The sequence below is a fragment of the Pseudophryne corroboree genome, chromosome 1, assembly GCF_028390025.1.
Source record: "Pseudophryne corroboree isolate aPseCor3 chromosome 1, aPseCor3.hap2, whole genome shotgun sequence".
Classification (NCBI taxonomy): Eukaryota; Metazoa; Chordata; class Amphibia; order Anura; family Myobatrachidae; genus Pseudophryne; species Pseudophryne corroboree.
Window position 1 is genome coordinate 570,997,930 of NC_086444.1, and position 14,566 is coordinate 571,012,495.

At 47.6% G+C, this 14,566-nt stretch overlaps 1 long non-coding RNA gene across 1 annotated transcript in view; it reads right to left on the reverse strand.

Annotated features, from left to right (window-relative positions):
* Nucleotides 1-11,439, reverse strand: part of LOC134921432 (uncharacterized) — a 53,048-nt gene extending 41,609 nt beyond the window's left edge. The window contains exon 1 of the long non-coding RNA XR_010177482.1: nucleotides 11,352-11,439. This is a non-coding gene — a long non-coding RNA (uncharacterized LOC134921432). The remainder of the gene's footprint in view (nucleotides 1-11,351) is intronic.
* Nucleotides 11,440-14,566: the final 3,127 nt, after the last annotated feature.

The window sequence follows — 14,566 nt, forward strand, 5'->3', positions numbered from 1 at the left end:
ACCGAAAATTTTTGTCGGATTCGGGTGTGTTTTGGATTCGGGTGTTTTTTTTACAAAAAAACCTAAAAAACAACTTAAATCATAGAATTTGGGGGTAATTTTGATCCCATAGTTTTATTAACCTCAATAACCATAATTTCCACTCATTTCCAGTCTATTCTGAACACCTCACACTATTATTTTTAGTCCTAAAATTTGCACCGAGGTTGCTGGATGGCTAAGCTAAGCGACACAAGTGGCCGACACAAACACCTGGCCCATCTAGGAGTGGCACTGCAGTGTCAGGCAGGATGGCGCTTGAAAAAAATTGTCCCCAAACAGCACATGATGCAAAGAAAAAAAGAGGCGCACCAAGGTCGCTGTGTGACTAAGCTAAGCGACACAAGTGGCCGACACAAACACCTGGCCCATCTAGGAGTGGCACTGCAGTGTCAGGCAGGATGGCACTTGAAAAAAATTGTCCCCAAACAGCACATGATGCAAAGAAAAAAAGAGGCGCACCAAGATCGCTGTGTGACTAAGCTAAGCGACACAAGTGGCCGACACAAACACCTGGCCCATCTAGGAGTGGCACTGCAGTGTCAGGCAGGATGGCACTTCAAAAAAATAGTCCCCAAACAGCACATGATGCAAAGAAAAATTAAAGAAAAAAGAGGTGCAAGATGGAATTGTCCTTGGGCCCTCCCACCCACCCTTATGTTGTATAAACAGGACATGCACACTTTAACGAACCCATCATTTCAGCGACAGGGTCTGCCACACGACTGTGACTGAAATGACTGGTTGGTTTGGGCCCCCACCAAAAAAGGAAGCAATCAATCTCTCCTTGCACAAACTGGCTCTACAGAGGCAAGATGTCCACCTCATCATCATCCTCCGATTCCTCACCCCTTTTACTGTGTACATCCCCCTCCTCACAGATTATTAATTCGTCCCCACTGGAATCCACCATCTCAGGTCCCTGTGTTCTTTGTGGAGGCAATTGCTGCTGGTGAATGTCTCCACGGAGGAATTGATTATAATTAATTTTGATGAACATCATCTTCTCCACATTTTCTGGAAGTAACCTCGTACGCCGATTGCTGACAAGGTGAGCGGCTGCACTAAACACTCTTTCAGAGTACACACTGGAGGGAGGGCAACTTAGGTAGAATAAAGCCAGTTTGTGCAAGGGCCTCCAAATTGCCTCTTTTTCCTGCCAGTATACGTACGGACTGTCTGACGTGCCTACTTGGATGCGGTTACTCATATAATCCTCCACCATTCTTTCAATGGTGAGAGAATCATATGAAGTGACAGTAGACGACATGTCAGTAATCGTTGGCAGGTCCTTCAGTCCGGACCAGATGTCAGCACTCACTCCAGACTGCCCTGCATCACCGCCAGTGGGTGGGCTCGGAATTCTTAGCCTTTTCCTCACACCCCCAGTTGCGGGAGAATGTGAAGGAGGAGATGTTGACGGGTCACGTTCCGCTTGACTTGATAATTTTCTCACCAGCAGGTCTTTAAACCTCTGCAGACTTGTGTCTGCCGGAAAGAGAGATACAACGTAGGTTTTAAATCTAGGATCGAGCGCGGTGGCCAAAATGTAGTGCTCTGATTTCAACAGATTGACCACCCGTGAATCCTGGTTAAGCGAATTAAGGGCTCCATCCACAAGTCCCACATGCCTAGCGGAATCGCTCTGTTTTAGCTCCTCCTTCAATGTCTCCAGCTTCTTCTGCAAAAGCCTGATGAGGGGAATGACCTGACTCAGGCTGGCAGTGTCTGAACTGACTTCACGTGTGGCAAGTTCAAAGGGTTGCAGAACCTTGCACAACGTTGAAATCATTCTCCACTGCGCTTGAGTCAGGTGCATTCCCCCTCCTTTGCCTATATCGTGGGCAGATGTATAGGCTTGAATGGCCTTTTGCTGCTCGTCCATCCTCTGAAGCATATAGAGGGTTGAATTCCACCTCGTTACCACCTCTTGCTTCAGATGATGGCAGGGCAGGTTCAGGAATGTTTGGTGGTGCTCCAGTCTTCTGTACGCGGTGGCTGAATGCCTAAAGTGGCCCGCAATTCTTCGGGCCACCAACAGCATCTCTTGCACGCCCCTGTCGTTTTTTAAATAATTCTGCACCACCAAATTCAATGTATGTGCAAAACATGGGACGTGCTGGAATTTGCCCAGATGTAATGCACGCACAATATTGGTGGCGTTGTCCGATGTCACAAATCCCCAGGAGAGTCCAATTGGGGTAAGCTATTCTGCGATGATGTTCCTCAGTTTCTGTAAGAGGTTGTCAGCTGTGTGCCTCTTCTGGAAAGCGGTGATACAAAGCGTAGCCTGCCTAGGAACGAGTTGGCGTTTGCGAGATGCTGCTACTGGTGCTGCCGCTGCTGTTCTTGCTGCGGGAGGCAATACATCTACCCAGTAGGCTGTCACAGTCATATAGTCCTGAGTCTGCCCTGCTCCACTTGTCCACATGTCCGTGGTTAAGTGGACATTGGGTACAACTGCATTTTTAGGACACTGGTGAGTCTTTTTCTGAGGTCTGTGTACATTTTCGGTATCGCCTGCCTAGAGAAATGGAACCTAGATGGTATTTGGTACCGGGGACACAGTACCTCAATCAAGTCTCTAGTTGGCTCTGAATAAACTGTGGATACCGGAACCACGTTTCTTACCGCCTAGCCAGCCAAGGCCTGAGTTATCTGCTTTGCAGCAGGATGACTGCTGTGATATTTCATCTTCCTCGCAAAGGACTGTTGGACAGTCAATTGCTTACTGGAAGTAGTACAAGTGGTCTTCCGACTTCCCCTCTGGGATGACGATCGACTCCCAGCAGCTACAACAGCAGCACCAGCAGCAGTAGGCGTTACACTCAAGGATGCATCGGAGGAATCCCAGGCAGGAGAGGACTCGTCAGACTTGCCAGTGACATGGCCTGCAGGACTATTGGCTTTCCTGGGTAAGGAGGAAATTGACACTGAGGGAGTTGGTGGTGTGGTTTGTGGGAGCTTGGTTACAAGAGGAAGGGATTTAGTGGTCAGTGGACTGCTTCCGCTGTCACCCAAAGTTTTTGAACTTGTCACTGACTTATGATGAATGCGCTGCAGGTGACGTATAAGGGAGGATGTTCAGAGGTGGTTAACGTCCTTACCCCTACTTATTACAGCTTGACAAAGGCAACACACGGCTTGACACCTGTTGTCCGCATTTGTGTTGAAATAATTCCACACCGAAGAGCTGATTTTTTTTGTATTTTGACCAGGCATGTTAATGGCCATATTCGTCCCACGGACAACAGGTGTCTCCCCGGGTGCCTGACTTAAACAAACCACCTCACCATCAGAATCCTCCTTGTCAATTTCCTCCCCAGCGCCAGCAACACCCATATCCTCATCCTGGTGTACTTCAACGGTGACATCTTCAATTTGACTATCAGGAACTGGACTGCGGGTGCTCCTTCCAGCAGGGGGCGTGCAAATGGTGCCCCTGGGGGGGGGGGGCGTGCAAATGGTGGAAGGCGCAAGCTCTTCCCATCCAGTGTTGGGAAGGTCAGGCATCGCAACCGACACAATTGGACTCTCCTTGGGGATTTGTGATTTAGAAGAACGCACAGTTCTTTGCTGTGCTTTTGCCAGCTTAAGTCTTTTCATTTTTCTAGCAAGAGGATGAGTGCTTCCATCCTCATGTGAAGCTGAACCACTAGCCATGAACATAGGCCAGGGCCTCAGCCGTTCCTTGCCACTCCGTGTCGTAAATGGCATATTGGCAAGTTTACGCTTCTCCTCAGACGCTTTTAATTTTGATTTTTGGGTCATTTTACTGAACTTTTGTTTTTTGGATTTTACATGCTCTCTACTATGACATTGGGCATCGGCCTTGGCAGACGACGTTGATGGCATTTCATCGTCTCGGCCATGACTAGTGGCAGCAGCTTCAGCACGAGGTGGAAGTGGATCTTGATCTTTCCCTATTTTAACCTCAACATTTTTGTTCTCCATTTTTTAATGTGTGGAATTATTTCAGTAGCAATGGCCTACTACTATATATACTGCGCACAACTGAAATGCACCACAGGTATGGATGGATAGTATACTTGAGGACACAGAGGTAGGTAGAGCAGTGGCCTTCCGTACCGTACTGCTATATATAGTATACTGGTGGTCACTGTGTCAGCAAACTGCAAAACTAAAATGCACCACAGGTATAGAATGTAGATGGATAGTATACTTAATGACGACACAGAGGTAGGTACAGCAGTGGCCTTCCGTACTGCTATATATAGTATACTGGTGGTCACTGTGTCAGCAAACTGCAAAACTAAAATGCACCACAGGTATAGAATGTAGATGGATAGTATACTTAATGACGACACAGAGGTAGGTACAGCAGTGGCCTTCCGTACTGCTATATATAGTATACTGGTGGTCACTGTGTCAGCAAACTGCAAAACTAAAATGCACCACAGGTATAGAATGTAGATGGATAGTATACTTAATGACGACACAGAGGTAGGTACAGCAGTGGCCTTCCGTACTGCTATATATAGTATACTGGTGGTCACTGTGTCAGCAAACTGCAAAACTAAAATGCACCACAGGTATAGAATGTAGATAGATAGTATACTTAATGACGACACAGAGGTAGGTACAGCAGTGGCTTCCGCACTGCTATATATAGTATACTGGTGGTCACTGTGTCAGCAAACTGCAAAACTAAAATGCACCACAGGTATAGAATGTAGATGGATAGTATACTTAATGACGACACAGAGGTAGGTACAGCAGTGGCCTTCCGTACCGTACTGCTATATATACTGGTGGTCACTGTGTCAGCAAACTGCACAACTGAAATGCACCACAGGTATAGAATCTAGATGGATAGTATACTTAATGACGACACAGAGGTAGGTACAGCAGTGGCCTACTGTACCGTAATGCTATATATTATATACTGGTGGTCACTGGTCAGCAAAACTCTGCACTGTACTCCTCCTATATAATATTATACTGGTGGTCCCCAGTCCCCACAATAAAGCAGCACACTGAGCACAGATATGGAGTGTTTTTCAGGCAGACAACGTATACTGGTGGTCACTGTCAGCAAAACTCTGCACTGTACTCCTGCTCCCCAGTCCCCACAATTAAGCAGTGTGAGCACAGATATATGCAGCACACTGAGCACAGATATGGAGCGTTTTTTTCAGGCAGAGAACGGATAACTGGTGGTCACTGATCAGCAAAACTCTGCACTGTACTCCTCCTAGATTATACAGCTGCTCCCCAGCCCTCCCCACAATTAAACAATAGTGCACAATCAAGTTCAACAATAACGGAGAGGACGCCAGGCACGTCCTCTCCCTAACATTTCCAATGCACGAGTGAAAATGGCGGCGACGCGCGGCTGCTTATATAGAATTCGAATCTCGCGAGAATCCGACAGCGGGATGATGACGTTCGGGCGCGCTCGGGTTAACCGAGCCATACGGGAGAATCCGAGTATGCCTCGGACCCGTGTAAAATGGGTGAAGTTCGGGGGGGTTCGGTTTCCGAGAAACTGAACCCGCTCATCACTAATTCGTAATGGATTTAACGGCAAAGTTCTGAAATACGAATGAATAGACCATCGGTCAAACGCGGCTGTTATTTCATACAATACGGGTATTCACTATTCATTCGTATTTGGGTGTTAGTCTCTGAGTGCTCAAGTGTGGGTCTATTTTTTTGCGAATCGTTAAAAAAAGCAGCAAATAAATAGACCTGCTTTTTCCAGTCGAGTTTGGATAACCATGCAAGGATCAGTGAAATCTGTGCATGGTTATCTATAGGAAAGGGTGTGTTTAGTGTAAAAACAGAAAAAAAAATGCGTGGGGTCCCCCCTCCTAAGCATAACCAGCCTCGGGCTCTTTGAGCCGGTCCTGGATGAAAAAATATGGGGAAAAAAATGACAGGGGTTCCCCCATATTTCATCAACCAGCACCAGGCTCTGCGCCTGGTCCTGGTTCAAAAAATACGGGGGACTAAAAGCGTAGGGGTCCCCCGTATTTCTTAAACCAGCACCGGGCTCCACTAGCCAGGTACATAATGCCACAGCCGGGGGACACTTTTATTGTGGTCCCGGCGGCCCTGGCATTACATACCCAACTAGTCACCCCTGGCCGGGGTACCCTGGAGGAGTGGGAACCCCTTAAATCAAGGGGTCCCCCCCTCCAGCTACCCAAGGGCCAGGGGTGAAGCCCGAGGCTGTCCCCCCCCATCCAAGGGCGGCGGATGGGGGGCTGATAGCCTTGTGTAAAAAATGAGAATATTGTTTTTAGTAGCAGTACTACAAGTCCCAGCAAGCCTCCCCGCAAGCTGGTACTTGGAGAACCACAAGAACCAGCATGCGGTGGAAAACCGGGCCCGCTGGTACCTGTAGTACTACTACTAAAAAAATACCCAACAAAAAACAGGACACACACACTGTGACAGTATAAGTTTATTACATACATGCACACCTCCAAAGCCAAACATACATACTTACCTATGTTCACACGAGGCTCGGTCCTCTTCTCCATGTAGAATCCTCGGGGTACCTGTGAAAAAAATTATACTCACATAATCCAGCGTTGCTTGTCTTCTTTGTATAATCCACGTACTTGGCAAAACAAAAAAACGGAAACCCGACCACGCACTGAAAGGGGTCCCATGTTTACACATGGGACCCCTTTCCCCGACTGCCAGGACCCCCCCTGACTCCTGTCAAAGAGGGTCCCTTCAGCCAATCAGGGAGCGCCCCATCGTGGCATTCTCCTGATTGGCTGTGTGCTCCTGTAGTGTCTGTGAGGCAGCACACGGCAGAGATACAATGTAGCGCCTATGCGCTCCATTGTATCCAATGGTGGGAACTTTGCGGTCAGCGGTGAGGTTACTTTCGGTCAACCGCTGACCGCAAAGTTCCCACCATTGGATACAATGGAGCGCATAGGCGCTAAATTGTATCTCTGCCGTGTGCTGCCTCACAGACACTACAGGAGCACACAGCCAATCAGGAGAGTGCCACGACGTGGCGCTCCCTGATTGGCTGAAGGGACCCTCTTTGACAGGAGTCAGGGGGGGTCCTGGCAGTCGGGGAAAGGGGTCCCATGTGTAAACATGGGACCCCTTTCAGTGCGTGGTCAGGTTTCCATTTTTTTGTTTTGCCAAGTATGTGGATTATACAAAGAAGACAAGCAACACTGGATTATGTGAGTATAATTTTTTTTCACAGGTACCCCGAGGATTCTACATGGAGAAGAGGACCGAGCCTCGTGTGAACATAGGTAAGTATGTATGTTTGGAGGTGTGCATGTATGTAATAAACTTATACTGTCACGGTGTGTGTGTCCTGTTTTTTGTTGGGTATTTTTTTAGTAGTAGTACTACAGGTACCAGCGGGCCCGGTTTTCCACCGCATGCTGGTACTTGTGGTTCTCCAATTACCAGCTTGCGGGAGAGGCTTGCTGGGACTTGTAGTACTGCTACATAAAACAATATTCACATTTTTTACACAAGGCAATCAGCCCCCCATCCGCCGCCCTTGGATGGGGGGGACAGCCTCGGGCTTCACCCCTGGCCCTTGGGTGGCTGGAGGGGGGGACCCCTTGATTTAAGGGGTTCCCACTCCTCCAGGGTACCCTGGCCAGGGGTGACTAGTTGGGTATGTAATGCCTGGGCCGCCGGGATCACAATAAAAGTGTCCCCCGGCTGTGGCATTATGTACCTGGCTAGTGGAGCCTGGTGCTGGTTTAAGAAATACGGGGGACCCCTACGCTTTTTGTCCCCCGTATTTTTTGAACCAGGACCAGGTGCAGAGCCCGGTGCTCGTTGATGAAATATGGGGGAACCCCTGTCACTCCCCCCCCCCCCATATTTCTGCAACCAGGACCGGCTCAAAGAGCCCGAGGCTGGTTGTGCTTAGGAGGGGGGACCCCACACAATTTTTTCCTGATTTTTTTAACACTTTAAACACCTTCTTAAGGTACACAATGAAGCCCTGCACGGATAACACAGATCCGGCCCGGATTCCTTGTGTTTTACTCATCACTCCCGTAAAACACTGCCTGACATTACGAATCACATCGACATCGGAAGATACGAATTTGGAAAAATCGGCAGCTTAGTGAATGATCGTATCAGAATTCAAAAAGTTGCAGTAAAATGCACCCGATACCATTCGAGTTCAAACACCCTTAAAAATGGCAAAAACACGAATCTTTGTAAATATACCCCATGGTCTTAAAAAGAAAGAGGCATGACCAGGGGCTGGCTGGCAACTTTCAGCCTGTAGGGCAGACTTAAACAAGCAGCCCAGTTTTTCACAGGGAATCTGCAGTCAAGTGTCCCTGGAACACTTAAATTGCACTGGCCCAGGGGGCAGATGGCTCCCTATCCCCTTGCCCAGCCAGCCCCTGGGCATGACCATGCAATAGTATCCCCAATTCAAATTACGTCCAACTAGCACAATCATATTCTTATTACACCACATAGTAGTGTCCCTTACACACATTAGTGCCCCTTATACACAAAGCCCAAGGTCATAGCACCCCTAATATACATAATGCCCACAGCAATAGTGCCACTTATACAATGCCCACAGTAGTAGTATGCGCACTGTAGTGGTAGTGCCCCATATGCAGAGCCCATAGTAGTGCTGCCCTTTATGCAGTGCCCCCAGTTGTAGTGCCCCTTATGACCCCATGAGTGATGTCCCTTATGAAGTGTCCCCTATGCAATGCCCTCATTAGTAGTGCCCTCAGTAGTAATGCCTCCATGTAGTATTGCCCTTAATAGCAATGCCACCATGTAGTATTGCCCCCTGTGGTAATGCCACCATGTAGTATTGCCCCCAGTAGTAATGCCCTTGTGTATTATTGCCCCCAGTAGTAATGCCCCCTGTAGTAGTGTCCCCCAGTGGTATTGCCCCATGTAGTATTGCCCCCAGTAGTATTGCCCCAAGTAGTAATTTCTCCATGTAGTAATGCCTCCATGTAGTACTGCCCACAGTATTTATGCCCCTAGTACAGGCATGTCCAAACTGCAACCCTCCAGCTGTTGTGAAACTACATATCCCAGCATGCCCTGACACAGTTTTGCTGTCAGAGAATGCTAAAGCAATGTCAGGGCATGCTGGGATGTGTAGTTTCTCAACAGCTGGAGGACCGCAGTTTGGACATGCCTGCCCTAGTAGTAGTGCCACCAGTGGTAATGCCCCATTTAACATTACCCCCAGTACTATTGCCCCAGTGTAGTAATGCCCCCAGTAGTTACACACACACAGCCCACCCCCACAATACATACCTTAAACCCTGCTCCTGCGGCCAACTGCTGCCATTTGTCTGGCGCCGACTCCTCAGAACTATTATAGAGACATAATGACATCTTTCCCATAGTCCACACTGACAAAGCCCGAAGCTGGAGCTCAAGAGTGAGCTCCTGTGTCCGGCTTCTGCTGTCGGGAAGGAGCCAGACTCCCATTGGTAACAAAATCTCATCAGGCGCCTGGAATTTCCCTGTGGCTCTGGCCTCGTTTTCTGGGTTAGGTGGGCTGGAGGAGGCGGAACTGGTTACGTCTACAAATGGCACTGGCAGAACCTCGGGTGTACGGGGGTCACTGCCCAGAAGACAATCTACAACCGCAACTGCATTTGTTTAGTCCTGCAAAGAACCTCAGTTGCATTTATAACAGTGGGAGGCTCCTCTTCCGATGGATTCTCATATCGCACATCCAGTTAAGATGTCCACTTTGCCTGTCACAGTCCTTTCTTGACTAAAAGAACATTCTCCCATCCACTCCTGCGCCACAATTTAGGAGTTATAATTTTTGTTTCTTTCATCCCCATGCAAAGTAAAAGACTAAGCCCAAGGCCATGCAACTATGGGCTGCACGTCAATCTCCAGCAAAACCTGACAAGCACGCAGCTTGATGGGGCGTGCCTCCTCCTGGGGGACCCCAGCATAGAAGGCTGACTTCTTCACTTTGCACATGTTTGGACTCTGACCACTTCAGATGCCTGAGTGCAAAAGGGTGGTCTCTCATGGGTACGCCATCTTGTTCAAGAGGTGCCCCCCTGCACAGTTCTTTTGCATGAGCCTTCCCTCAGACCCTCAAAAGGCTATAATCCTACAACACAAGTTGTGCAATCACTCCTGCAATCAGGTGTGATAATACTGGCTCCTCATTCTCAACGCGGTAAGGGCTATTATTCTTGACTGTTTCTCGTGCCCAAACCCAATGGGTTTTACCGACCCATCCTCAACGTCAAATCTCTCAACAGATTTGTGAAAGTACCCAAATTTCACATGGAAACTCTTTGCTCTATTGTCCTAGCACAAGAGCCTGGGGACTTTATGGTATCTTTGGATATACAGGATGCATACCTGCATATCCCTATTGCGCCTTCACATCAGCAATACCAGGGCCGAAACTAGGATCTTCGGCACCCGGGGCAAGGCAGTAATCTGGCGCCCCCCAACACCACACACACACACATAAAAAATAAAAAAAATCATCCAAACTATGCCACACGTGATATCACACAACAGAGCCCCTTATTCACAATATGCCACACAGCAGTAATGCCCTTTATAGCACATTATGCCACATATTAATATCCCATATAGATCTTGCGTTACATAGTAGTTATGCTTGCAGGCAGGGGTGGATCTAGATTATTGTTTTGTTGGGGGGGGGGGGGTTGAACAATGAATCCTGACAGTGCGATCGGCGCAGCAACTAATGGAGCAGTGGTGGTTTAAGAAAGGGGTGTAATAAATGTATATCGGTTCCAAAGGTGGCACTCCGTAATAATAAAAAAAAAACACTGCTGGTTTGCCGTGTTTTTTTAATTTTATTACGGAGTGCCACCTTTGGAACCGCTACTAGACGCACGACTGGAGGACACCTGGCTAAGTATTCTATGTGTGAGCATGTGAGTGCTGGTATAACGGATTGAGAGAGAGACTGCATACAGAATGTATTGATAATCCATCTAGCAATGTTTCTTATACATAGAATACACCACTGTGCAGGTAGTAACCATAATCCAACAGGAAAATTAAAACATGAATAATCTGGCATGGTTGTGCTATGCATTATAAGCCTAAACAGAAATGTTCTGATTATATAGAGTAGTTATTATTTAGACTACTTAGTTTGAGTAGTCAGTAAACTGTGGAGCTGGTAGCTTTAAAAAAAGAAAGTTAGTGAAGTAAAACTACTCCCACTGCACTGAGCCATCTAATGACCCTAATAAGCACTAGAGACATTTTTAGCTACAGGTATTAGACACTGGTTACGCAGGTATGCAGAGAGAGAACCCATATAGAAACACTTTACCTACATGGTTTATGTCTGTAGGATAGGAGATTCCTGGGATGTGGGCTGTGCTGCTATGGAGAGCTTTCAATGGGAGATCGTGTGCAGGCTGTCAGTCTGATATATAGCTGCTGCTTCCCCGGGATCTGACAGGCTGATGATACGCTGCTCTGCAGTCGATAGATCTAGACTGCAGCAGACAGCATAATGGATCCAAAAATCTTTGATGTGGTCAAAGCAGAAAGCAGCGATTCCACACAGCGGGGACTTATTGCAGCTGGCTGACGGAGCAGAATGGAGGTATCGCGCCCATACAAATCCAGCGCCCAGGGCGCATGCCCCCCTAGCCCCCCCCTAGTTACGGCCCTGGCAATACCTGTAGTTTGCTATCTGCCACAAACACTTTGAATTCCAGGCTTTGCCATTTGTGCTAGCTACAGTGCCTAAAATATTTACCACAGTCATGGCAGTAAATGTCAGGGAGTACGAATATGCCCTTACCTGGATAACTTACTGCTCCTGGCCAACTAGCAGGTGGTCTTACACCGACACCTACAATTGACAATGACCTTCCTACAATGTCACGGATGGCTTATCAACTGGAAGAAGTTTTTTCTCATACCATCCCCAGGATGTTATATCTGGGAGCTCTGATGGACTCTCAATGTCAATGACTTCCTATCAGCGGACAAAATCCAAAACTTGCAGGACAAAATCCACTGGTTCTTTCACCATCCCCGGGTGTCCATTCACTCGGCCATGCAGGTCCTCAGTCTGATGATGTCAACTTACAACATGGTAGAGTTTGCGCAATTTCATTCTTGCCCTCTACAACAGCTGATCGTCTCCAGGCGAAATGGACACCCCATCTAATCAAGTCACAGATGATAACTCTTCCTGCAGAAGTTTGGTTATCCCTCGCTTGGTGACTTCACAACGCTCACCTAGACAAGGGTTGCTCCTTCTGGATCCCGACCTGGGTTCTCCTCACTATGGATGCCAATCTCCGTGGATGGGGGTCTGTGATGGAATAACACTCTTTTCAGGGATGTTGGAGCCTGACAGAGTCTCGATTATCGATCAATGTCCTGGAACTATGAGCAGTATACAAAGCTCTGGCCTGCAGTGTTTTTCAGGGCAGACCAGTTCAAGTTCAGTCCAACATCGCCACTGCAGTGGCACATATCAATAATCAAGGCGGCACTCGCAGCAAAATGCATGAAATGGCCAAGATTCTCAAGTGGGCCGAATGTCATCTTCCCAACATATCAGCTGGGCATCCTTAACATCCATGTTCATTCTGGGCAATCTCAACTTGGAAGCACACTACCTCAGTCTCCACAATGTTCATACAGGTGATTGGGCTCTACACCAAGAGGTTTTTCAACTTCTGGTGGACACGTGGGGTCTGCCAGACATAGATCTCATGGCATCACGACTCAACCACAAGGTTCCAGTGTACAGTTCCAGGTCCAAGGATCCACAAGCAGCATTCGCGGATGCTCTGTCCATGTGGTGGACATTCCATCTACTATACATCTTTTCTCCAGTGTCTCTTCTACCTCAGGTCCTACGGAAATGCAAGTAGGAAGGAGGCAACCTCATCTTGGTAGCCTAAGCATGGGCCAGACATCATTGGTTCTCTGATCTACAATGTCTCTCATTGGGTTGACCCCTTCTACTTCTCTCTCAGGGTCCGTGTCTACACCCGGAACTGACCTGTCTGTCTTTGACGGCGTGGCTCTTGAATCATCCATTTTAAGAGACAAGGCCTTTTCACATTCTGTGATACAGATGATGCTGATAACACACAAACCAGCTTTAGCCCATATATACTATAGGGTGTGGCATACTTACATCATGTGGTGCCCTACCAACCACTACCACACTACTACTTTCAGAGTATCAAGAATACCTGCCTTTCTTCAACGGGGTTTAAATCTGGGCCTACACCTAGCATCCCTTAAAGTCCACATCTCTGCTATGTTCGTTTGGTTTCAATGCAGGATTGCTCCAATATTGGATGTTCATACCTTTCTTCAGGATGTCATCCATGTTAAACCCCCATATGTTCCTCCTGTAGCACCTTGGGATCTGTCAGTGGTGCTAGACGCACTTCAGGAGTCCCCATTTGAGCCTTTGGAATTGGTGGATCTTAAATGGTTCAAGGCAAAGGTGTTGTTTCTGCTCACCATTGTTTCTGCCAGAAGGGTGTCAGACTTATGTGCACTTTGCTGTCATCCTCCTTTTCTGATTTTTCATCAAGACAGTGCTGTTTTACAGACTCGCGCAGGTTACCTTCCTAAAGTGGTCTCTACGTTCCACCTTAATCAAGAAATTGTGGTTCCGACCTTTGTCTCACCGAATCTATCACCAAAGGAACTTTCTTTGGATGTAGTACATTCTCTAGTATTTACATAGACCGTACAGTCTCTGTTTATGGTCTATGGATTTCACAAACAAGGTTGGCCTGCAAACAAGCAGACTCTGGCTCGATGGATTAGGATGGTTATTGCACAGATATACACTCAAGCTGTTCCTCCTGTTCCATCTTACCTTCTTGGGCGGAACACCGCCGGGCATCCCCTGAACAATTATGCAAGGTGGCTACGTGGTCTTCCATGCACACGTTTCTTAGGTTCTATGCCTTTGATACATTCACCTCCCAGGATGCTTCCTTTGGACGCCGGATTCTTTTATCTTCTCAGGCGCATCCCCTCCGTTGATATACTGCTTTAAGACATCCCCGATGTTCTCCCTGTGGAGCCCTATGAAACCCGAAGAAGAAAACGAGAGTTATGATAGACTTACCATTGTTAACTCTCTTTCTTCGAGGTTCATAGGGTCCACAGGGCACCCCACCCTGATGCACTGGCCACTCTGGGTTTTATGCATTGGTCACTGGTTCCCTTCTTCTGTCTGTGAGAGTGTGTTCTTATGTGTCCAATATCTTTCTTATCTATTTTCCACTTCCTGTTTTGGGCTTGTTAACAAAAGTGACCTGTTTGAGCATGGAGGCGGGGTAATAGGTGAGAAGAGCCGTGCATTCTGGGATAGCTGAAAGCTTTACTTTTTGATGCACAGATCTCATCCACCACCTCAATGTTATCCCTGTGGACCTTATGAACGTCAAAGAAAGAGAGTTAACAAAGGTACATAAGTCTACCATAATGCTCATTGGGGGTAATTCCGAGTTGATCACTAGCTGAAAATGTTCGCTGCGCTGCGATTAAGGAAAAA